The following is a 19,811-nucleotide window of genomic DNA, read 5'->3' on the forward strand; positions in this document are numbered from 1 at the left end:
GAGGAATTCTGGTGCAGATCAGGAAGCAGATCCAGGGTTTTTCTCATTTTCTTTAACACTGGGAGATTTAGCTGATATTTATCTGATATTTATAATTGAGTGAAGATCCAAATAAAAATCCATCTAGTGACTTTAAATGTGGATTCATTAGGGGACGTTGGGCCTTAGTGAAGGTCCTATTTACGATTCATACTGAGATGGACATGAATGTGTTGCCCACTTGTCATGGCAACCAAAGTAATACTCATCAAGTCATCAAGTCTCATACTTTTACCTCATGGTGGCACCAGAAGTAAAGTCATGGCTCACCAAAATCAACAGGATTTATCCTTTGGAAACCATGAACTACTGTATAAACTATCACGGCAATCCATCATTCAAAGAGACAGACTGACGGATCAACATTGTAATACCTTGAGCCATTTTGCCTCTGTGGCTAGAAATGCTAAACCTTTCATATACACTTTACGTGAGCTCTATAAGAAGCATATGTCCCATATACCAAACCAGAATTCACAGGAGACAAAGAGCACATCTGGAAAAAAACTAAATACAAGGTTCCACTCTTGCTACTATACTGTATCATTATAGAAAGATTCTGGATGTATTTACACTGATGTAGCTTTTAATAGACCATTTAATTATTCAATGATTAAGTTTTGTAAGTGTAAGGGAAATAGACTGATATGGCAGAAAATTACGGAGACAAGATGTTTCCTTTAGTGAGCTGCCTTTACGTCTGCAATTAGGCTAACTCTAATTACTTCAACAGAGCATTATGAAAGCCAGTGGGTTAGAAAGAGCTGATGACTGACAGCTCCATGTTTCCTTCAGTGCACATTTAGTGAGTCGTGGCTTCCAAACCCAGAATGGAAACCGCCCAGTTTCCAAATGTCTCGTAAATGTGCAATGATACAAATTGCTCTGTGTGACATCAGTGATGACGGGATAAATACGTTGATCTATGACTTTCATGGGTTTCTCGCTTCTGAAGGAATTCAGCACAACTATAAAAATATCCAGCCAAACATCCTGTTGTGTGTTTGTCTCTTTGTTTGTTGCTCAGCAGAGCTTGTGAAGAATCTTTGACACATTTTGGCAAATGACTGCCACATTGGCAAACTGCTTTTTTTGGAGGATCGGCATGTTTACTTCACCTCATCATTCTAAACAGCTCTGTACAATTAGTGAGGTATTTTTTCTAAATGTTTTAATGAAAACACAACAACTACCGCTTTACATGTGATTCAAATGCAATTGCCATGTTTCAGAAAAAGACTACCACACAAGCTTTTCCTTTAGAAATAGTGACTTATACAGAAGGGGAAATGTTTGTAAAAGTATGGTGACCATTTACTGCTTTTGTGTCAGATGAAGAATGAGTTCGACCTGATGAGTCTGTTTACGTCCAAAGAAAGCTGTAAACTGAGAGGCTGCTCAATGTGATGTTTGTTTTTCTATGTCACAGTGTGTGTTTTTGCTGATGAGGGACAATAAGTAGAAGACACTAACAAAGACGTCATCTTGGAAAGACAGGATTCGAGAGGTTTCGGGCCGCACTGGAATTTATACGTTACGTCCTGCCTCCTGCGTCGCCACTGAGGCGCCATCCCTTTCATGGAGTGTTACAAATATTTTTCTCTTGAGAGCGAACGCATCAACAAAGACAAGCCAGAAATTTTCACGAGTTCATGTCTGTAAACAGCTCATGACAGAAGTCCACAGATTTTACTTTTAGAACAAGAGAGAAAAGTTGCACAACTTAATCTTGATCCCCATCTTCATTAAAGAAAATGTCATTCTTACTGTGTGAAATGAGAATTCCCAAGTATAAAACTGTGGGAAAAATGTTTTCATTATGTAAAACAATTAAATACAGGTTGAGCCTGACTGAGGTCAAATCAGGAAGCCTATAAGATGTTTGTTTAGGCCAGAGTTTGTCTGACGTCTAAATCCAACTAAACAATTACCAGGAAAAAGACTGAAATAGACGGAGCGAGTGTTAGAAAGGGACAGACAGAAACCTAAAGGCTATAGTGACATAGTGAGTGAGTACTTTGGTATGTGGGCTATAGAGTTACACATGGACAAAAAAGTGAAACAGCAAAGTCCACTCATATAGACAACAAAGACACGCCTCCGCTTTTATCCTCCTCTCTGTTTGTCTCCCTCTCCGTCTCAGTGATCCCTAACCCCCTGTCACTCTGTTTATTTTCCTGAGTCAATTTGTGTGTGTTTATGTCAAAGAACGTGTGAAAAGGTAAAGCAGCTTTTGTAAATTACGCTCTGAAGTTGTGGAACAGACTGTCGCTAGATTTCGGAGAAGCAAACTTCATTCAGTCAACGTCTTTAAAAGAAAGTATTACTCTTTATTTCAGCCTCCAAATAGATCTTGCGACTGCCTGCAATTTTATTCTTTTTTATCACTTTATTCCTTTTCTGTCTGCACGCATTTACATTTTTTGTATTTTATTTAATTTTCTTTCCTTTTCTTTTAAATGTAATTTTTAACATGTTCTTATGTTACTTAAAATCTGTTCTTCCATAGGAATTACATTTGAACATGTTTGTTTTTATCTATATGTATGTGAGCTGCATTTCATGTATGAAAGGTGCTAAACAAATAAAGTATATTATTATTATTAAAAGTTAAGAATATGCACAGTGATGACAAAGTTTAACCCTATGTGTGAATATCAGGTTCTCTGGGGTAAAACGTTGATTAACTTATTTTGTTCCTCCAGAAACAGTATTCAGGTTTCTGCTGAACCTGAATCAGTAGAATGACAGCAACAATGGAAACTTAATACAGGATACATGTAAGGCGGGAGATGAAAAAGACAGAAAAAGGGAGATCTGAAGCAAGCAGAAAATGAAGAATAGTGTCAGTGTGACAAAAGAGCATCAGTGGAGATACACAATCTGCATAATGTCCTAATGATGGCCTTAAGAAGTCGTTCTGTCATTCTGTGCGTCTTTTGAATAAATGTTTATCCTGAGGCACAACTTTAATAACACTTTGCTCCTCAGAGAGCTGACTTTATGTGTCGTAAAGAAGTTACACATTAAACAGTCCAGCTTCATCAGGCTCGGCTCTGCCTCCTCATGAAAGAAACGGAGGAATGTGTGCGTTTCAGCTGCAGGAATAGTTGGACATGGGACGGTCAGGAATGCCAACATCTGCCATTTTGAGACAAAGGCACTTGTGTGCGGCACGTGAGGTCAGGCCGCTGCCATGCCAGCAAGTGCTTTTTGTGGAGGGATTCCAAATGGAATTCAACATATAAAAAGGCTGGAACTGGGGCATCCTGGGGCCCGGCAGTCTATAATGCATGCACCGCATACCAACTAAGGCCCCCCTGGATTCGTACAGACATTTATCACATACCAATCACGCCTCTCTCTGCATATGTTTTCTGTCACTCTCTACTGTCAGCGATCCCCTAAAGCAACTCATCCAGGGTGACACACTGAACTCCGAGGGCCTTGTCATGAATCGACAATTGTGTTGCGTTATAACTCTGCTGACAGCCCCATAGAAATGCTGTTTCATGCTTTACTGTAGCTCCTTACACTAGTACTGGAGATATGGGAGTCGTTATAGCTGGAAGGATTCATTTTTCAGAATTCTTGATATTGCTCCTAAAAATTTAGTTTATGTACACAACAAAACTGCAAGGCTGGAACTGGGGCATCCTGGGGCCCAGCAGTCTACAATGTCAGAAACATTATTGCTTATAGATTATATTTTCTTTGACTGTAAGGATTTGTTGTTAATTAATGTATCTGGAAAGCCACAAATACATACAGACTGATAATAATCGGTAACATTTTCACAGACAATTAATTTTTCCGCATTGAATTTACCATCTTGCAGTATAGTATAGTATATATATATATATATATATTTATAAGCATCACCCTGGACATATGCCTTGGACAATTCAACCGAAACGCTGTTCATTCACTTTGAATGGCATAACGTTGCCACGCTGTGTACAGTAGAGGCTGAGCAGTGGATTCACCGGCCAATCGGCTCGTGTTGAAACAAACATAGGCGCTAACCAATCAAATCACGCGGAAGGGAAAGCAGAGGCAGCAAATTTATTTGGTGTGTGTTCATCTGGTTGTGGGTTTTATTTCCTGTCTACTTCTCTTCAGCATTATATTGATAGCTAGCATGGCACGTTAGCTTGAAATCCGGCTATGTTGTGTGTCCCAAGCATGAAACTGTGCTCGTCATGACGATCAGGCACCAACGGTCAATGAAGCACTAACACAGTAGTGTTGCATTTATTCAAAAAAATGTTGCCTCTTGAAAATAACACAGCCAGTGAAAATGTTGCCTACGAAAAATATTTGTTGCAGCTCAGTTGTGAAGAAATGAAATTTCTAGGAAAGAGGATTCATGAGAAATTCTCACTACAGCTGAGCCAAATGCTACTACATTGAGTGACATTAATTGGGTACTTTTTCAGAGAATTACTCTTGTTATATCATCACCAAATATACCATGCCGTCTTTTTATTAAGGGGTTGTACAGGCCATAACCGTAATTTCATTGTGATGGTGAAAACAAAGCAGAGAGACAAGTAGAATCAACCATCTCAAGTTATATTTTGCCGTTAATCCCAAAGCTCTAATTTCAGGCTCCAATTACCGCATTTTCCCACCAGTATTGGCACTGAAACAAACACCCTGGTGGATCATCACAGATCTGTAGCTGGGTAAACCACACAAACAATGAGGATGGATAAACACAACACAGATTGGGATCAGTTTATCCTACGATTCCTGCATCCTCCTATCTCCCTGGGAAATACTTGCATCCACCATGTCTGACTCCACCAGTTTACTTTCACACAGTCGGTACTTTCCACCTCTCTCAGCTCCCACTTCGCTCAGTGCAGAACCAGCACATTTACATAAGACCTACACAGACGCGGAAAAAAAGCACATTCCCGACACGTGAGCATGTAAGTAGCTCATAAGTGCGTTTGGCTCAATTGTTACCGCCTTGCAGTCACTTCGACTTAGACACACACGACACACTTTCACAGCAAAACACACCACAGACACGCTACTGCTCACTGTACCACCCACGCACGAAACCACACTAAACATGCTTAGCGGCAACATAACAGGCGGCGATTTGTGACAGTACAATTTTCCTTCAACACTATTTTTTCATATACCCTGTCTTCCCTCCCTCCCCTCTCGGCAGTGACTCTACTGACAGACAGTTCCCCCCCCCCCTCAGGGTGGCTTTCTGACAAACAGGGCCAAATGGAGTCGTGCCACTGTTGCTGCTGGCCACAAGTCAGCTCGCTGAGGTTATTGCTTAGCTCTGCTCTTGCAGTGTTATTTATATCCACCATCGCAGCACCAGTCGGTTTGATGAACTTTTCATCTGTCGTGTGTCATGGGGACCTCACAGCTGTGGATCTTTTTCTGCTAAGTTTACTTACGATGGCCTACAGGTGAGCAAAAAAAACTGTTCTACAGTTTAGTATAGAACAATACAATATAAACATTATTATTTGTTTTTTAACAATAAAACCAAACCTGGAACAGGTCTAGGAGGTGAACAGGGTTTCTGGGGGATGTTGATGAAGGCCGATTCCTTGGTTGAGGAATATCTAAGTTGCTTTTAGGACTACTGATATAAAATTGTTTGTTACTTAAATTTAAATGACAGCCAGAGTATGAGGCAAATGTGAGGCTGAGAAAAAGCAAGAGAATCCAAACTGATGTTTGTATTTTGTGACAATTGCCGTAATTTTGGTTACGGCATAAAACTGACTAATTAAACACTCCAACTTTAATTGATCGTAAACAGGAGATTGATACTCTGGAGACAAACATTTGTTATAGGTTGAAATTGTCATGTCGTTTGTTTTAATATAAAATTATGTGATTTATAGTATATGTTGTAAAAGACAAACTCAGCTAAATGTATTTTGTTTCTTCTCCACATACTTGTACCACCCAACGACATCTCTGCCTGGTTTGATTTTCTTTGGAAAGACGAACAGAACTGTGGAAAAAAATTGTCTTGACTTGAGTCCTTGAGGCTCCTTAGTTCCACCGATTGATTACAAAGACACAAATTCCTTTGATGAATGTCAGGTCAACTCATTGATGATTCTGGGACATTCACCAACAGAAGCAGCCCTAAGTACCCAGAGGACAAATCAGGAGCCAAGTGCTCAGGCCGCATTTGGACAGTCAGGGTTCAGGGTTCATCTAAATGGGGTCAGACATAGGTGTCCTTGACCTCTGGACTGTTAACTTTTTAGTAGGCCTAAATGCAGCATGTCCCTCAAAAGAGCTTCCAGGCATGGGCCACTGACAGGAGGTAACATTTTCTGTCTCTCTCTCTCTCTCTGTACTTTCATCTCTCCTTTTCCAGCATTTTCTTTTTCATTTGGAGTTTCTCAGTGTGTTGTACAATCCATTATGCATATAACCGCAGCATTCCTCTTGTTGGAGATGATGGCTGCAAATGTGTTTTTTTCCCCCTCTGTATTTGAAACATTCACAGTTTCTTCCACAAATAGAGTCAAATATAAGCATGGAAGAAAAATCCCACCACAGCAGCCACTCGAGAAGAATTTTAAAACCAAGTGTGAAATACAGTCTCAGCTAGATGTCGACAGAACCTGAAAGTTTTGATGCACATTAAAAAATAGAAGAAAGTAAACTCTTACATGCTTTTGGCTCAGTAAAGCTTATGGAATTGTTCCTGAACAATTAAATTATAAAATCCTGTAACAATGTAAACATTATTCTGTTGTAGAGCTGTGTGCACAAAACTATGGGCATAACACTGGCCTGCCCTGTTTAGAAGTAACTCTGAGTCAAAAAGTCAAAATCGTAATATTTGTTCTGTACGCTTCATTGATTTTCACCATGCTTTTGCGCATTGGTACAAACATGAAATAAGGAGGATGAGTAGAATAGATCAGCCCCATACCTGACTATATTCTCACTCATACCTGACTGTATCAGTTGTGAGTCAAGTTGGCGTGAAGGCCTCAAATGTTTTGCTTTATTTCACTCTCTGATCTCTCATAGCATCATTTAAAGTCACAATAGGTGGCAGTTAAACCCACTCTAGAATACTGGCTTTGCACTAAATAGCAGAAATTAAAAATAAATTGTGACTTTCATGTGAACATACAGTAGTGAAGCATTTAAACACTTAAATGGGGGAGACCAAACAAAGTCTACAATGTCTGTCCACCTCAGATTTAAAAATCAAGATTTGCTTTCCAAAGATGGAAATACAGAAATATGCTCAAACACAGGCCTGCATACAACAACGTGTTTACAGTTTGAAACAGGACAGACTAAACATCATTGGTCTCTAAACAATTTTGACAACACTCATCTGCTGAAGGGTGAAACCCGATAAACTGAACAAAGCCTCTATCCCAGAATAAAGTTAATGTCACCATGAGGCCTAGTACAAGATAATGCGTATTCTTTTAAAACTAGATTGAAATTTGTAAGCCGACAGCAAAGTTCCCAAATTTATACACCATGTACCACCCTTCTCTGGCTAAAGTTTAGCACATGACAACACATGCAAGAATAAGTCTTTTATTAAAAGCTGAACATTCTTCTAGACAAAAGCCCTGCAGCGCTGTCACCCAAAAAGACCGCAGATTCATCTGGATGAAATCTGGGAATTTTTGTCAAAACTCGAGTAAAAAAGCCCTTGTTTTTCCACAGAAAACTTTGTGTTAAAGAAAGAGAAAAAATCACAGCGGGATTAATCCCGGTCTCATCAAAGTTCTGACACAAGCACACAAAAATACACACTCTGTGTCCCTGTGTTTACCCCTCCAGTCAGTGAGCAAGCATTCAACCTTTCTCAACTAGGACAAAAACATACAGGCCTATTTACATCTCATTGATGTCCACGGATAAGGACTTTTTCTGCCTCTTCCTTTTTAGTTTCCTCCCTCCTATGAAATAGTGGTTATGCTTATTTTGAGGCTGTGAAGACAAATACATTCAAGTGACTCCTGTTAAATGTAAATATGGTATCTGTAGCGCAACATGAACAATCATCTGCTTTCTATCCATTCAAACAGTATATGACATGAGGATGCATTTGCAGCACAATCTGCACATAAGATCGAAATCAACAATTTATTCAAAATACACAGAAAAAAGCATGGCTGTAAACAGCATCTCCATGCGTGCTTGTGTTTTTGTGTGTCTGAGAACGAGGGAGGAGTGCTGCCCGCGAGCCTTGCGAAGCGTGAACTGAGCAAGCCTGAGGTGAGAATGCAATCAGGTGATATCAGATCATTGTCCTTTCTACTTCCACTGATTCTATTTATACTGGACCTTTAGAAAGCAGGTCTCCTCACGCTGACAAGGTTGAGAAGAGAACTTGAACATTACTGCACGAAGCTGACATTACAGTTTTGGGAATCCTCACTGTGAAGGTGAGAAAGAAAAAGCTCAACAACTCACTTATTTGCAAACGCAAAGTTCCACGTCTGAGGAGATGGCTACAAACGCTGAAAGTTATCTTTTAGCAGTCCCCTTTACCCCTCTCTTTGTCTCTCCTTCTCCATCATGGCAGGGAGCCCAGTGCATATAAAGCAAATGTGGCTTTGACGCTGGAGAAGGGCAACTACGCTCTCTTGAAATATGTTCTCTGTTGACTCATTCAGTTAACCACATTCTTCATCGGCAGCGCAGCAGAGTCCTTCCCGTCGGCCATGAAGACAAAACATTGTCTCTTCTGGCCCAGATAATAATACACCCAATTTTTTTCCGGCCTTTTAACTACCTAGATTAAACTCGAACATTTGGAAGAGTGGATGGGAAAAAAAGAGGGAGCAGAAAATGAGGGGGAAGAGAAAGAGTGAGCGCTCTCACTGGCCTACAGTGCAGCTGAGATCCCCCTGGATTTATTTGTGTACATAACTCTTTCTGTCTCTCCCCTTTCCTTTCCCTCTGTCTCCCACTTTCAATCCTCTGTGTAGCTCTATCGCCAACTCGAACACCCACATGCAGAAACAGCTACACAGCGTACAAACATACACATTCAAATAACCATCAAATTATATTGCGGCTTCTGAAAAGGGAACGGTACACCCACGGCCCTCATAGTTAATTATTCCATTTGCAGAGCGAGGGGAGAGCTTCCTGCTCTGGGAGGCTTGAACTAAAACAGCCACAAACTGAACCGAGGACAAACATAACTGAAAAATGGGACAATTCTAGACGAAAATAAAGGTCATCAGAGCAAAAAGTGTCTTGAGCAGGCAGTTGATTTCATCACATTGCCATGTAACACCCCTAACCCCTGCCCAACAGAACAGACTGAAGTCCTATTCATTTGACCACAGAGGCCCTAGTCAACGGCTTAGAGCCAAAAGGAGAGCCTAGTCATAATGGAAATCTTTCCTGAAAATTATGTGACCCAACTCCCTTGTTCACGAACACGCTACTAAACTTTATCCACAAGTATCACTCTCACTGTGTCCGATCTTTCACTCACCATGCTGCGTCCCTGGGTGGGTGCTGGTGTCAGGGTCCATGTTCGAATCACAGGGTGATGAGCACCCGCATCAACACACCCATGTTCCGAAGTCAGCTGTGCAACTGGACTGCAAATAGTGAAACTGCTACTAGAACTACTGTTATCCCTCCTCCTCTTCTGTCGCGCCGCCGCTGCCTCTGCCGCTGACGTCCCCACTTCGCTGTTCTCCCCTGTCAGAGCTACAGGCTCTGGTCTGGCCCCTGCAGCCTGCCAGCTCAGCTCAGGCTTCCACTGTTGTGTTACATCTGTCTGACTGAACCCCTCTCTGGAGAGTGGGGAGAGAGAGGGAGAGTGAGAGAGTATCACGGAGCACGGAATGGGAGGGAGGAGAGAGAGAGAGAGAAAGAGCGGAGCAGTTTCCACATTGTGGTGGTGGTGGGGAGAGAGATGGGTGGAGGGGCTTGCAGGGCTGAATGTTTCCACTTTGATCAATTTCACGCTCAGCATATTTTATTCTCATCATACCGAGAACTTTGCAACATCAGTTTGGAAAACACCACCATGCCAAAACAATTTAGAAACTTCCCGACGACTGCGACAATGGGTGAAGTCCAAAACCTGACCAGGCTCGCTGGCTGGGTTTCAACTCACTTTTCAATCAGTCATACGAAACAGCACATGTTGCTTTAGCTAACAAATGACAGCTTGAGCAGTATAAGGTAACAATAACTCTGCAAGACTGCAACTAAAGATATTCTTATACATCTATATAGGATATATCCAGACTTGGAATCTGGCAAGATTCTCCTTCAGTTTTTAAAGGGTGGTTGCCAAACAACTTTTAGGTGCATTACTGCCAGCTTATGAACTGGGAGGGGGAGCACTTGCTCGATTAAACGTGGCTTCAAAAGATAAACAAAACATGGAGGAGGACCGACATTGTGTGTTCTGTTTTGCAGCGAAAAACATAAAAAGAAAAAACTATGGATGTTGTCATGGCTGAGAAGGCGGAAATGCCTTCATTTTTCAGCGCGAACTGGAGGGGAGTTGGAAATGTATTGTTGCTTTAGAGCTGTAAAGTACGTTAGATCTGGTTGGTGATGATCAGCTCGCTCTCATTGGCGATTGCAGCCGGTTATTATAAATATAAAACATTTTTGAGGTTTGAAACATATGTATGGCTGTTTGTCGACTTTGTATACACAATGGGTTTCCCTGCCCTTTCAAATACAACAAGCAAATAGAGCCAAGCCAACCCTAACCTTGTTAACATTCTTAGCTGAACTATAACATGTGGTTGATGAGCTATATATATTACCATATTTGAGAAGATTTGAGTTTGTCTTTGTTTAAACTGATACAAGTGACAACAGAAAAGATACTGACAAGGCAGAACAATCCATTAGTGGCATGAAGTCAACAAATACAACTCTGACAAATGACAAACAGATTGCAATTCTGAACAGAGGAGAAAGATGGAGGCAAGGAGGACTTAGTTAAATTAAACATCATAGAGAATTTTAAGATATTCAAAATACATCAGAGTCAGTATCTGGCCTACAAGGCATGTCAAAATCTTTCAACTGCCTTCGGTCAGTTATCCGGCTCTCTTTAATCCCATCTAAAACTTATTGAAAAATATTTGTGGAAGCAGTGAAAGTTGGAAAATAGGGCAGCATATGCCCCAGCATCCTTGAAGAACCAACAGTGGAAAACTTGAAGCTGCATCCAGTAAAAAAAGAGTACTCCCACCCAAGTAAAATTAAGCCTTGTTGGTCTGGTGGGAGTGTAAAAGCGCTCTCCTTCTCTGGCATGTTTGTGCCAAAACCACGAAGAGTTCAAAAGAGATGCGGCGGCTCCGCTCACTATTCAGTCGGAGGATGAGACGAGATGAGAGTGCTCTCTGATTTGCTGAGGATTCCTATTCATCTCAGTGTGGGTTTTACTCATCACGTTGCTTATTGAAAAGCCTGTGTCTCTCAAGGACAAGAGCAGGGGAGAACTATGGCAATGAATTATTGAGTAAAACAGAGTCCACGTGAGTGTGTCGAGTGTTTTTTTGTGATATGAAGCATGATTTATAATTTCATCCCGGTGGGCACAAATACAAACAAATGCACCATGCATCCATTTGTCGATATGGTACTGAAGGTTTCTCTTGTTTTTTTATTCATGTGAAAATGATTTTACAGCTGACCAGGGTAAACAAGTCTGTTTTAATCAAATTCTATATACATATTTAAAAAAAAACTGAATCAGTACCTAGCGTTGACCCATTGACGGCCAGGCTTTTCCCATGGTGAAGGACGGAGGGTTTTCTGTAATACCCCTCCAAGCCACAGGTACTTTTCAGAAGTGTCCCTATACCTGCCCTGTATGCTGTGGGCATCGCATACAATCAATCCATTCAATACTAAAACTGTGATATCATCAATTATAGATATCAGCCATGAGAGGCTGAAAAAAAAGTGTGTGTATCCCAATTAATAATTTAATCTGTTGTGTTCTAGCTAGCATGCAGAGTAGTGCATCTTCAGTATGTTATTCTGAATTAGTGAATAAGAAATGATCTTACATAATGATCATGGAAAGCTTCAAAATGTTGCTGACAGACTTGCTAATTACTCTGTAATTAGTGAACGAGCTGGCAGTTTATTCGTTTAGCCAGTTCCCTTCTCATACACATCCAGTATGATAATCTCACACTGTATCTGCATCACTATGACATAAGTAAACAGATGACAAAATGGGATGCACATATTTAAAATTCTTCTGGTTGTTGTTGCGTGTGTTTAAGCATCAGTAAACTACTGTAGCAAAAAATCGACTTTGTACTTTAAAGGCAAAATATGTGCTGTGCAGAGAATGCTGGGAAACAGCCATAACTTAGAGGAGACAGAAGGACGTCGCTGCTCATTTCATTATCTGGCTCTCATCACAGCAGAATGTGACCTCACTCGGGACATACGGGATGTGATAGAAGGATTTTAACATTGAAATGAGACCATTTCCAAAGTGCACTAACTGACATAATGCTTTAACTACGTTTACCTTAGAAATAAATAAAAATGTCCTTAGGGATTACGAAGTAAATCTGTAAATGTGCCCCGAAGTAAATATCTCATTATTACTACTGAACTAAATAGCTTCCACGAAAAAGTTAGTGGGTCAAGAGATGATACTGTGAATCCATGCAACCACAAACTCACTGACTCACTTGTTTAGATGTGAAAAAGCACTGTTTAAACAGTCAGTGTCTGCGGAAAGCTTTCGTTCAGTTCACAGCACAAAGCATCACTGTAATCAAGAAATGTGCAACTATCTTATTGGTTAAAAAATACTGACATAACACTGCCAAGTCCGAAATGATACGATCTTTATGCCGTCTAGACACACCGTCGCAGGGATAGAATGCAACAACACCTCAGGAAAACACTTAACTCAATAAAACCTCCACTCAATGTACTGTACTATATACAGGGTCCAGACAAAACCATGCAATGACATCATGAAAGAGTACTTAAACTTAACAGACGCTGCGCACACTGATTTAAAGGCAGTAGGTAACATGGTGCATGCCTGCCAACAACCCAGCAATGGTAACCGTGGGATGCAAACACTTGAATGTCAAACCTCAAACCCACCTCGTATCTTACTGTGACTGATTCAGACAAATCCACCAAGTCTTACTGAAGAGCTCCATCGTGTCCTTAGTCATAAGTCTACATAACCAGGGAGCAACTGTATTTTATTACATCGTCATAAAAGCAATAGGGAAAATGCAACATGACATCAGCATTTTGCAAAACCTTTATGAGTGTCTGTCCGAGTTGTTAGGATGAGACATAAAGTGCAGTGGAGCGCTGTGAAGCAGCAAGCTCTCCATCTAGTGGATATGTGGGAGAAGGGAGGAGAGTCAACGATTTGAAAAAGGCTCATGCAGGCATGAATGCAAAGCTCACTTTGCGTGTGTAAGTGTATGACTGGTTAAGTCACTTGCTCTGTTCCGACGTGGTATTGACAGGCGTCCTGGGAGATCCGATCACAAACTGTCAGCTCTGAGTTTGTCTCTGAATGCCTGTGACCACATGAGATCATGTCTCACCGGCTTGCTCTTTATGCAAATCATCCTGTGTGTCATTGGTGTTTTTTTCCACACGTTTACAGATGTGTTTGATGTCACTGTCTCTGTTTGTGTCAGGGTGTGTTAGCACGAGCGAGCAAGAGAGAGAGAGGAGTCAGGAGACGAGGAAAAAGTATCAATAATTACGTGCTGGTCATTGTTGATATTGTGACGGTGGTCATAAATAAATAAATGTATGGGCACCGAGAAGGTTGGAAATAAACTTGGATCATTTATCATGAAAGTTTCTAACAGAGGACATCAGCTGAGTAGGCCATCCTTCATATGTGGCCCACATGTGTCCCAGACCACTGCTGAATGTGGTTTGCGTGATCTCAGGATACATTTTGGGACATTCACACATGTACTTAGAGCTGTGCACTTGTTATCACTCTGGATGGATTGTTAATAGCAGGTCTGAACAGGGTCACTGAGGAGCTGAGAGAAGAGCTACTGATTGCTTCTTGAGTTACACTGCCCATATTAACATTGTATCTAACAAGCATCTGCCTGTGAGTGCTTAAGTTGCAGGAAAAAGGCCAAAAAGTGGAGCCAAACCATAAAAAAAGCACTTTTTCCTCCACAGGCTGCAGTCTTTAAACTTAATGTGTCCATACTCACGTTAAACAATTGTTAAACATCGTGATTTCAAGGTTATTTATTACTCGTTCTAATTTAATTAAACAGTGTAAAGAAGGCAATTAAAGTAATTCCACTATGTGAATGGAAATAGTGACGCATCCTCATCACTGCCGAGGTATGTCCTCGGGCTACTCACCGCTCTCAGTGGACAGCTGGCTGTGGAATTCTGGAAACTGGGTTTCCACTGGAACGCTGATGGTGCGTCGCAGGAGGTGAACCTTGCATGACGCCGAGCGCCTCTCCTGCAAAAACAAGGGAGGAATCCGCTGAGAAAGAAAGGACGAAAGATGGAGACAGAGAGGAAGAAATTCAAGACAGATAAAAGGCTGAATACATTGAACAAAAGGCAAAGATACAAAGTGGGCACAAAAAGGAGATAGAGGATGAACAAAGAAAAGAACACAAAGAAAAGTAATAAACTAAAGAAATGCACATACAATAGTCACACAGGCTCCTTATCTTCTCTGTTGTGGTCATTCTGGAAAAACGTGTTAAATGCTTTGTTGGGCCGATAGCCCACAATAGCTGCAGAGGCCCTGATAAATGAGGAGTCATTGGCTAATACCGAGCGGGCGTTAGCAGCACATCAGTCTGTGTCATCCCATATCTTCCTGTTGCTTGCATACCAAATGTTTGGCTTCAGCAGATTACACAGACAAAAGGAAGGAGGGCGGCTGTGGTGAGGCCAGAGAAAAAAGAGAAAGGGCCCAGCACGCAGAGTGATAATGGGCTTATCGAACATCCTCACACCTCAACTCTTTGCAGCACCCTGTCCGTCTTGTTTCCTCGGCCGCTCTGTTTCCATGTCAGTCTGTTTATCTCCCTGTCGCTCTCGTCCTCTCTGCGAGTCACCTCTTTACTCGCTCGCCTCGTGGGACTTGGTTTTGAGGACAGCGCTCGCTCTCACTTTCTCTGATGTAGTGACAGTGTCTGCTGGTCTGAGCTGTAATGACAAAGCAAGACGAGCTGTAACTCCAACCTCGCTGCATTAACTCCGGGTGACATGGATACATACAGTACTGCGCTGTAATTGTGTGAGTCATAAGCAGCGACTGCTGTATTATCTGTGGCTAATTATAATAATGACTCATTTAATAATCCATGAGTTCACACACTCATCCAATTGTTAATTAGAGATACTCAGTGATAAGTTATTACCTCTGATAAGGGGGTTATATTTTCATGTTTGTCACATTAATTATAAATGTTAGAAGCAGCTTTTCCAGATGGCAAAAGCAGAGACTGTAACATGACGTTTATTTTGAAGTATAAAGACAATAAACACATATTTAAAGCCATGTCATCCACCTCTAATAATGGCCTTCTCCATCCTGGAATTGCAGGGCTTGCCGATTTCTACAGGGGGTTCAACACACCACCATTTACATTTGCTTTTTGTTTGGGCTGAACACAGCTGTGGCTTTGTTAGCAGACATGCCAGACTAGCTGCTAGCCATGCATTATAAAAATGTGGGGCATTGTGACATCACAATGATGCAGAAGTATCTGCCGGACTGCTGACGAGGCCTTGCAGGAGCTTCAAGAGCTTCAGGATCTTCTATCGGCGAGAGGAGGTTTACCGTGGACTTTGTTTTTTTTTTACTTTACTATCTTTTTGCATAAACAGAAAACCTATGTAAGAGAGTAGAGGAAAGAAAGATTGAGAGAAGCAAAATAGGTCTCCTTTAAGGTTATTGATTTTTCCGCAGACATAATCACTGATGCAAATGGAAAATCTCAGTATAAGTACTTGCATAAATCTGCAAATCCCTGCTGTTGACACAACCACAAAATAAAACATAAGTCCCCTCTCCTGGCCATCATGTGGAGCTTTAGAAATGTAGATGAGAGTAATGAGCTGAACTTCTCCACTACTTTGGCTCAAAATGGGCTTCATGAGTTTGGGGAAGAACTGCAGGCTTCACGGCGAGTTGCGGGTGAAAATGAGAAACGTCTTAACTCTGGAAATCCCTCCGGAATCACACCTTTCTCTCCCTTTTATTAGGTTCAGATTGCAGCCCTCAAGGCATGTGACACACTTGGGGAATGTTGAGATTGTTATCCACACTCGCATAGCCTTCGGTTTCTGTAATCTTCCTTTTTGGCTTTCTTTCAGCATAGGGTAAGCATAGTTTGTCTTAGAATTAGGGAAGTGTCAAATTGGCTGAACAAAAGGCAGAGGGCCTAATCGCTTTGGCACATAAGGCCACAGTCATTTATTCAGTAAACGTCCTTTTACAAATGACTTTATCGGCATCAGCTGCTCTCAGTGATGCTGCACTTTAATTCTCTGTTTACCATTACGTCCTAAGAGAACAATAGAAAACAGAAACTCTGATCAATTCAATGAAAGGGCAAGAAATAAAAAAGGAGTCACTGTTTATTAAAAGCCCTACAGCAAATACTTTCACGGCCAACTATGAATCAAAACTTTTGTGCATGGACTCTGGTACAAATAGATTTTTCTTTCTTACATTCTTCTCAGTTTCTCTCAAGCATGTTCTAGAAGTTGTACAAAATGTAGAAATACAACAACTAAATGTAAGAAAAAGATTTGTAAATCTGTCAGCTTCGTACGTCAATGTTTTCTTAGAAATGCTGCTTTATGTAATGTTTGCTTGGAGGAATGATGAATCAAATGGAAAACAAGAACAAATTCTAAAGGAAGTTTCTACATTAAATAAAAAACACAACCTCAGCCAGGGGTTAACAACCCCCTCATGAAACCACATCTAAATCTGCTAGAGCTTGAAGAAATGCAAGAATCAAGACCAATGCACAATTCTGTTGGAAATTGGTGGAAATGTCCAAAAAATTTATAAAAAAAACATTTACTTTAAATTTTAAAGAAAGCAAAAAAATATGAATGGATCTGCCTCTTTCTTCTAGCTCTACCCCAAGATGTGATGTATTCTTTGTCTGCCCATGTCCCATATTTCCACCAGATTTCATGGAAATCCATTTGGTTGTTTTCGTGTAGTCCTGCAGATGAACAAACAATCCAATCAACCAACTAACAAACTAGAAAGTTAACAAGTAGAGCCAACACCTCCGCCAAGGCCCAACAGCCTCATAAATTCCATCAAGCGGCACCAAATCCTTCCTAACCCATACCGTATCCATCCCCCAGGTTTTGCATGCACAAACAAACAAACTAAGAAACAAACAATCAGACAGGGGTCGAGACCTCCTCAGTAGATAATCGTTTTCTATCTCTACTGATGACTGTCACCCCAACATTAAAAACTGCTGCAATCTATGGAGCTATAACTGACATATTTTGAATCAAATCCCAACAAGCACATGGTCTTATCATTCTGTTGAAAAACAGTTAATAAAACATCTGAAGCCAGGACATTTTGCACAGTTCACTCAGGCGTGCTTGTAAATGTTTGACATCTTCTGCATGATTGCATATGCACAGCGGTTGCTGCTCTGATCAATTCAACAGAGCTTGTTCTGCTCTCTCAACCTGCATGTCACCCCACCTTCATCTGGAGCAAGCCATTACAAGACTGTATAATCGTTTTGACCTACAGTCTGCTGACATAACAGAAATCCTGCCGCGTTATGGACGACCTTTCAGAGTCTGGGTGTCTGGATGGATGCAGCTAAAAGCTGTTGTTCTTTGTTGCTGTGAAACAAAAAGCACTGTAGTGGAAAAAGGTTGCGGATGGGTCGATAGGAATAACAAGACAAACGTCAGAAATGTCAGAAGAAAATAAACTGAGGCCACACTTTTCTCCAACGTGCTGGTTTACGAAAAAGTTTGGCAAGTCCGACGACTTCATCCTTTTCTGATTCTGAATTCATGTTTGAGCACCACAGGGATCAACTATTCACATCAACTTAGGTGCTCAGGAGGCTGCATTCCTCCATAACTTTAAGTATGTGACATCATGAGGTGGCAAATAAATGGCCCATCGCTTTCTTGAAAAAAGGACATTTCTTGAGTTGGGTCTATAGATTTCTAACTTTACATGTCATTTAACATTATTTTAAATAGGGTTTGAAAAGGTACTGATGTGGCATAAAAGCAAAAAATATGTATTGCCAATTTACCAAATGACTAGAGAAATTGTTTTTATTCCCATTCGTGATCTCAGACCGTCAGTGTTTTGGTGTTGTTTCTGTCCTTAGAGCTTTAAAATGGTCTTCATTCATATTAATTTATTGGACAATAAGCATTTAATGAATAGCACAGAGTTTAAGGAGATATACTGTATATAGACAGATAAACGCTACAACGTGATATATGCTTTTTGAAACTTTGTCGCAAAGAAAGAAAAAAGGTGAGCAGTGTTAACCCTACAGTGTAATGTACCAGGAATTTATTTGTAAAAAAAGTTATGACAGGTCGACCAACTTGCAATTTCGGATATGTAGCAGCAACAATACTCAAACAGTGGACTCATGCAAAGACTGCCTGGTATCAAGGGGCTCAAAATGTGGCAATAAGGTAATTTCCTGCACCATTACAGTGCCACCGGTCTGGATTCATAACACCAGGCAGGCTGGATACACAAATTCATGCTGATTAAGCCAAATTCTGCCTCCACCATCAGTGTCTCTCCGGAAACAAAATGTATTCGAATATGAAATTCTTTTTTCCCTGTTTTGGTGAGTCAGTCAGCTCCAACCAGTCTGATGATTCTCCTCTGACCGCTCTCATCAACAAGGTGTTTCCATCTGCAGAACTCCCACTCACTGGATGTTTTGTTATTTCGCTACACTTTCTGAGTACAATCTCTAGAGACTCATGTGTGTGAGAATCCCAGGAGATCAGCACTTTTAGAAACACTCTAACCAGACCGTCTGGCACCAACAATCCTGACGCAGTCAAAGTCAATGAGTTCACTCTTTTTCCCTCATTCTGATGTTTGATGTATAAATGAAGTGAAGCTGCTGACCCGTCTCTGTTTCGTTTACTTAGTTGTGCCGAGAAAGTCTGTGGATTACAGCCAAAGAAGTGCAGTCGAGTGGTGAGAACAAGACCTGACTCAGATGATGCATGAGGCTTTTTTCTTGTGGCCAAACTGAAGGAGGTAATAGATGCTGTTGCACCTACACGCGAAAATGTAGGACTAACAAGTTATGATATAAAGAATCTAATGAATATGGACTGAACTAACAAGATAGGGGATTTTGGTCATATTGCACTTCCCTATTGGCATGATTGGGTAATAGTGGGAATAAGCAGGTGTATACGTGTGAAGTGCTTGGTGAATGTATATCATTATCAAATAGGATCTGGGTTTGTGTTGCTCACACAAAGCTGGAAAGCAGGGAAAGGATGTTGCCGACAGAAGATAATTTAGATTTCGCTTCCGACTCCTCATTTGAGTTTAAGAACAAGGACCTCTAATCTCAGAGAATCTACCGTAATCCTGTGTGATATTCATCAAAACAACAGAGGCAAAGAACCAGACTCTGCTCTGCTTAACCTGGATACTGGTGCTATCTGATGTGGGATGATGGAATTAATTCACACCCTACGCAGAGTTCACTCAGAACCTTGTGTTTCCAATTATAACCTCC

At 41.0% G+C, this 19,811-nt stretch overlaps 1 protein-coding gene across 5 annotated transcripts in view; it reads right to left on the bottom strand.

Annotated features, from left to right (window-relative positions):
- dab2ipb (DAB2 interacting protein b) overlaps nt 1-14,855 on the bottom strand; it is a 138,813-nt gene extending 123,958 nt beyond the window's left edge. For 3 of the 5 annotated variants that reach the window (XM_053410887.1, XM_053410889.1, XM_053410885.1), the window contains exons 1-2: nt 14,711-14,855; nt 14,410-14,515 (exon numbers count right to left, since the gene is read on the bottom strand). The gene's annotated coding sequence lies outside the window, so the exon portion shown is untranslated. Of the gene's footprint in view, nt 1-14,409; nt 14,661-14,710 lie in introns of those variants that run through there. The other 2 variants (XM_053410893.1, XM_053410892.1) reach the window with 1 other exon arrangement.
- Between the last annotated feature and the right edge of the window lie 4,956 nt (nt 14,856-19,811).

The sequence above is a fragment of the Pleuronectes platessa genome, chromosome 19 (assembly GCF_947347685.1).
Source record: "Pleuronectes platessa chromosome 19, fPlePla1.1, whole genome shotgun sequence".
NCBI classification, from domain to species: Eukaryota; Metazoa; Chordata; class Actinopteri; order Pleuronectiformes; family Pleuronectidae; genus Pleuronectes; species Pleuronectes platessa.